Here is a 6,029-nt window from a genome sequence, read left to right as displayed (position 1 = left end):
AATTCTTTTTTAAAAAAAAATTATTTATTTAATTCCATTTGTTATTATTTTTTAATTTGACCAGACAGAAAGAGAAAGGGAAAGTGAGAAAGCAAGCTGCCAGGTCCGGAACTCAAACCGTGGTTGGCCATGTGGGAATCCAGCACTTTAACCACTACACCACCTGCCAGCCCCAGAGATAATTCTTGAGCATGCATTCTCCATGGAAGCAACATCATCCCTATGGGGGTGAAAACTGGTTCTTGGAGGCAAAAAGTAATCTTATATATTCACAGGGCCAGAGTGCAACATGTTAGGAGACAGACACTCCTAGGGCTGTGTGTGTGTGTGTGTGTGTGTGTGTGTGTGTGTGTGTGTATGTGTACTTGCATATGTAAATGCAAATACTCGTTAGATGTATGGAAAGGGTCAGGCAAAGGCAGGAAATATTGTAAATTTTTTGTTTTTATTTGCCAGAGGGCACGCGTGAAAGTGAGAAAGAGAGACTGAGAGAAAGCAGCTCCCATGGGGGATGATCACACTGCAGTCTGTTCTTCTCCATCCTTTTGGGATTTGGGGCATGCTCACACATGTGCTTGGTGTGTTTCTTAAGCTACTGGGTCCAGGACTCAAACCACACAGTTGGCCATATGGGATCCAGCTGCCTTAATTATCATGCCACCGCTTGGCTGGAAAGTGTTGTCATTTGAAATAGAGTGGTTTGGAACAACCTCTTGGAGATAATAATTGAGCAAAATTTGAAAGAGACACCAGGGCAAACCAGGGAGCTCTCTGGAGGAAAGGCGTTGTAGGCAGAAGGAGCAGCAAGCGCAAAGGCCCTGACGTGGGAATATGCCTTGTATGTCGCAGAGACATCAGGGGAGCCAGCCTGGCTGAATGAAGGGAAAGTAGATGAGGCTGCCTGCCTGCCTCCCCACTGCCTGCCCCCTGAAGCAGCATCTACATGTCATCGGACTAAAATCGTTCCAGAAGCTGCCAGCAGCTGGAAGTCGGCCAGCACACCTCAGGGCCAGCATTCTAAAGGGAAAAGCACAACCAAGATAGTCCACTGTCAGCACTGGCCTTGACCCGCAGCCCCGATTACTGGCTATGTGTCTAATTTCAGGAGCATCGGGAAGGGGAATGATCCCCCAATATCTCCTACCTGTCAGGAGTAGTTTATTTTGGGGATCCTACATGGCCAAGTCCATGGTTCAAGTCCTAGACCTGGTGACTTGAAATGTGTGTGTCTGCCCCAAATCCCAGAAGGTGAATGGAGAAGGGATTGTGGCATGGCCCTCCTTGCAGGGTGTGTGTGTGTGTGTGTGTGTGTGTGTGTGTGTGTGTGATTTCTCACCTTCTCTCTCTCTGTCTGTCTCTAGCTAGCGCACATGCTCTATGGCAAAAAAATCTTTAAAAAATTTTTTATTTCAAGGCTCCTCCTGGTGGATCAGCTTGGTAGGTTGGTAGCTCTTCTCTTTCTCAGATCACAGCCCAAGCTAGAAGCAGCACAGTGTAGCGGGGCTGGACGGCCAGGCTAACATCCGAGTTCTGTCCTTTTATTAGTAATAGGGGCTAATTATTTGACCACTGCGTGCTTCCGTTTCCCCATCTGTAAAACGGGGACGGCTTACCTCATATACTTGTTAAAAGGACTCAATGAGTTAATATTCATGCAGTGCCCGGTCAATGCTATGTAAGTGCTTGTTCATTTAAAAGAGACTCCCCTTGGGAACTCTGCTCTCCCCCTCCCCCCCAAAAAAGGCATATGAATACATACACAAGTTTTCATTTTATTTCAGGGAATTTATGGACAGTCTAATTTGCATTTTGAGGAGAGACAGTCCATAAAATCCCTGAGAGAGCCCAGTCCAATTCTGGAGGGTAAAGGGCTGGGCAATGAGTGGGTGGTACCGTGTGGGTAAAGGTGGGAGAAAGAGAGTCAGACCTGGGAATTGAGAACACATTTCACCTTCTTCCTGTTTGGGCCAAAGCCCAGCTAGAATTGCTGATCATTGGCACTTTGGGAAGTTTCATCAGATAAGAGCTGAAGTTTTCTTGAATGATGTCATTATTAATCGTTTAATAAATATGTTATGTAAGAGTACTTATTGAGCAGTGTGATGCGAGCTGGTCACAGCTCAAGTAAACACGTTCTGGATGTGCCAAATTAGAAATGTTTTCATTCATTTTTTTGCTTATGTAGTAAATCTGAAAACGCAGTTCCTGGAAGTGTCTGTTATCCCAAGCCCTGAAGAGCCAATATAATAACAACAACAACAAAATCTCGTTTGTTTGGGGTTCCCATATACGAGTGCCTGGGCCTGACAGCTTGTTTTTAATCATCTCTGTGGATTGGTAATTCAATCCAGAGGACTGCCACCAGCTCACAGAATTCAGCTGGGCCTAAAATATTCATGCAAGGGTATTTTTTTGAGATTCTCTCTCTCTCTCTTAAGCTTTCTTTCTAGTTCTTTAAAGAATTATTTTATTTATTTGTTTGTTTTCATTTGACCAGAGAGGGACAGAGAGAGGGAGGGAAAGTGAGAAAGCAAGCCGCCAGTTCCAGGACTCCAATTGTGATCGGCAATGTGAGTCCAATGTGAGTCCAATGTGAGTCCAAAGCCCTAACCACTGCACCACCTGCTGGCCCCAAGATTAAGCTTTCTTTATCTTTCCCATTCAAATTAGGAGCAAATGTGTTGGATGTAACTACTGATTAGCATTACTGAAAGGACAGCTTTAAGACGATGCTCTCACATTTGAATTCGTAACATCTACAATGGTGTGGAATAGGGAGGAGAATGAAAATTAGAGAGACACCCCAGACATGACCTGGAATGCCTTGGGTGCTGATCCCCGGAATCAGGAGAGAGGGAGCAGGGAGAGGGCATTAGAAAAAGGGGATAAGTCAATAACGGGTATATTATCGAGGTTACCACTGTAAGCAATGGAGGCTCCCAGTTGCTGTTCCTGTCGTTCTTGACAGGGACGTTTGAGCATAGATTTGTAAGTAACCTGCTGTGACTGGCAGTTACAACTACTCCTTTGCTCTTCAGATGCTGAGTAATGCTATCCAAAAAGCGTTTTCAGGTCTTCCCTCCATGGACTCTGCATAGGCTGTTTGGCCCCATTACCCTCAGGCCCATTCCCGCTTCCCCTACTTTGCTTCGTATCACAGGAAACTGACCCTTTGCGATGTTTTCCACGTCCCCTTGCCACCCGGCTTCTAGCTAGGTTTGGCCAGTGAGTGGCAGTGGCAGGAGATTGGTATACAGGAAGAAAGGAGAAGTCAACGTATTCCTCCCCCTTCTCTGGCTGGCCTCTTGCTGAGTGGCTGTTCCCCCTATCTGACTGCAGTCTCACTGGAGAGCCCCCTTTTGTGGCCTCTGCTCCTGCCCTGTGGTTCTGTTCCCTGGGATCTGGTAATGTCACCTCCTTTCTCTGTTCCCTTCGTACTATTTCCCTGCGTGAAACTTCAGTTCTTAAACTACTTGTCACGGGTTCCTGACTAATCTCTGACTGATCATGATTTCTTAATGATATCATCAGTCAATCAGAAAAAAATTTTTAAAGAGGTTTTTGCTATAGGGCGCATGCGCTCACCAGAAAGACAGAGAGAGACAGAGAGACAGAAAGCGAGAAATCACCGCCCAGGGGGGTGGCCACACCGCAATCCATTCTCCTCCATTCTCCTCTCGGGATCTTGGGCATGCATGTACATGCACCTGGCATGAGTTTAAGCTGCCGGGTCCGGGACTCAAACCGTGGTCGACCACATGGGAGTCCAGTGACATAGCCATTACACCAACTGCTGGTCCCCCCAAATTATTTTTGAACATCTACCAAATATGAGACACTGGACTGGATTCCTGGAGGGTAATAAATAAAATTTCAAGCAGCGGTCTCTTGCTGCAGCTTCGCAAGTGGGAGTGCCAGGAGCCGGGCTTGGAGCGAGACGCCTCCGACGGTTTCAAGAAAAAGGCAGACAAACCGGACATGGGGGAAATTGCCATCTTCGATAAGGTCAAGCTGAAGAAAATAGAGATGCAGGGGAAGGACACCCTGCCGACCAAAGAGACCATCGAGCCGAAGAAGCGGAGTGAAATTTCCTAAGCGCCTAGGGGATTCCCCGCCCTGTCATCTTCGAGCCCCTAGTCCTGATGTGGCGAAAAGCCACCTGCAAGATGGACACAAGCCACAAGCTGCACTGTGAACCCCTCCGGGCACTCCACGCCGATGTCATTGGCCTGTGGGTCTTTGAGGGGACTTCCCTCCCCACCATTGGACTGTCAAATTCTCTGTTGTGCCCCTGGGGTAGTATAGAAAATTATTTGTATGATTAATGAAAATAAAACATACCTTGTGGCATGGAAAAAAAAATCAAGCAGCATCAGCACATCTAGTTGGTGAAGCAAGACAAGCAGTAACAAAAAGTTAAATAACATATACACAAATCCCAGGTGCACGATATAGTCAATGAATACTTTAAAGGCCATCTTTTGGCTTCTATAGCTAGGGCATGCTTTGAGGCCCAGAAAACTGACATAAAGAGGCCAGATTCTAAAACTTAAGATTTTGTAAGACAAGGGGCAGTGGTGGGGTGGTGGTTAAGGTGTTGGACTCCCACATGACCAACTGTGATTTGAGTCCCAGACCCGGTGGCTAGAAAACCATGCCAGGTGTGTATGTGTGCATACCCAAAATCCTGAAAGGAGAATGGGAAAGAAAGGCCTGAAATGTGACCATCTTCCTTGGGAGGTGATTTCTCCTTTTCCCGCTCTCTCTCTCTCTCTGTGTCTCTTCAGCAAGCACATGTGCCCTAGGGCAAAAGCCTAAACAAACAAACAAATAAATAAAATTTGTTAAGACAGAGCGAAAATGGAATTTTATTTGAAACCCGATTTTAAAATGTTGGTAAGCAATTCAAAGTTTCAAAATGTAGTATGTTTTCCACTCTGTGGCAAGATGAAACTTGTCTGGAAGCTGACTTGGAACTGTGGAGCAGTGATACGCATCTGATTAATGAACTACTGTATCAGGACAGGAGTTAGATGCCAAGAGCATTAAGGTTACTTTCAGTTCGAAGGTTCTAGGGTTCTGCTATCTCACTCAGGTGCGAGGCAATCAAGGCCTGGGTGTGGAAGGGGCAGTGGGCATGGGAAGAAGAGACAGGTGAGAGAAGGATTAGGGCAGGTTAATAATGATACTCTCTATTTCTGTACAGTTTATTGTCTACAGAGTTTGTCGTTAGAAGCAGGATGGAGTAGAGTGCCTCAGAGTAGGCTCTGAAGTCAGACCACCTGGGTTCAAATTGCAAGTCTATAATCAATTACCTTTGAAGCCTTGAACAAGTCACTAAATCTCACCTAGCCTCAGTTTTTTAAGCACTAAGAAGTGATGTTAATGATATCAGCTGTCTCTGTGGGGGGGAGAGGGTATCTTTCTCATGTGGCATCACTCTGACTCACTTTTCTACCTTCCTTTTCTCTTTATAAGAACTGGCATGATTAGATTGGGCCACTAGGTAATCCACGATAATCCCTCCATCTCATGGTTTTTAACTTTATTAATATCCTCAGAGTTGTTGGCTGATTAAATAAGGAAATGTGTATAAAGTGTATTTTGCGTTAAGCCTGGATCATAGGAAGCATCAATATTTGCGGTTCCTATGATGATATGTATATTCTTTCTTTTCAATCCTTTCAGCTGCCCTGTGTTACAGTGGGAAGCCTGCATGGGATGCAATGACTGGATATGGAGGTGGGAAGTGGGGAAAGGGAGGAGTAGGGAGCGATAGCCAGAGAGTTTGCGTCTTGGTTTGTAGACTCGGCTCTATCATCAAAACTGTGTTTCTGGGGAACCAGCAGTTAGCATAATGGCTATGTCGCTGGACTCCCACGTAGTCGACCGCGGTTCGCGTCTCGGACCCGGTGGCTTAAATCTCACGCCGGGCGCGTGTGCGTGCGTGCCCAAGATCCCGAGAGGAGAATGGAGGAGAAGGGATTGCGGCGTGACCATCCCCCCTGGGGGGTGATTTCTCGCTTTCT

At 46.2% G+C, this 6,029-nt stretch overlaps 1 protein-coding gene across 2 annotated transcripts in view; it reads left to right on the top strand.

Annotated features, from left to right (window-relative positions):
- ADGRG2 (adhesion G protein-coupled receptor G2) overlaps window positions 1-6,029 on the top strand; it is a 114,423-nt gene that overhangs the window by 51,010 nt on the left and 57,384 nt on the right. The gene's annotated exons all lie outside the window — the stretch shown is intronic.

This window comes from Tupaia chinensis, unplaced genomic scaffold (genome assembly GCF_000334495.1).
Source record: "Tupaia chinensis unplaced genomic scaffold, TupChi_1.0 Scaffold000567_1, whole genome shotgun sequence".
NCBI classification, from domain to species: domain Eukaryota; kingdom Metazoa; phylum Chordata; class Mammalia; order Scandentia; family Tupaiidae; genus Tupaia; species Tupaia belangeri.
This window is presented reverse-complemented; position numbering and strand designations above follow the sequence as displayed.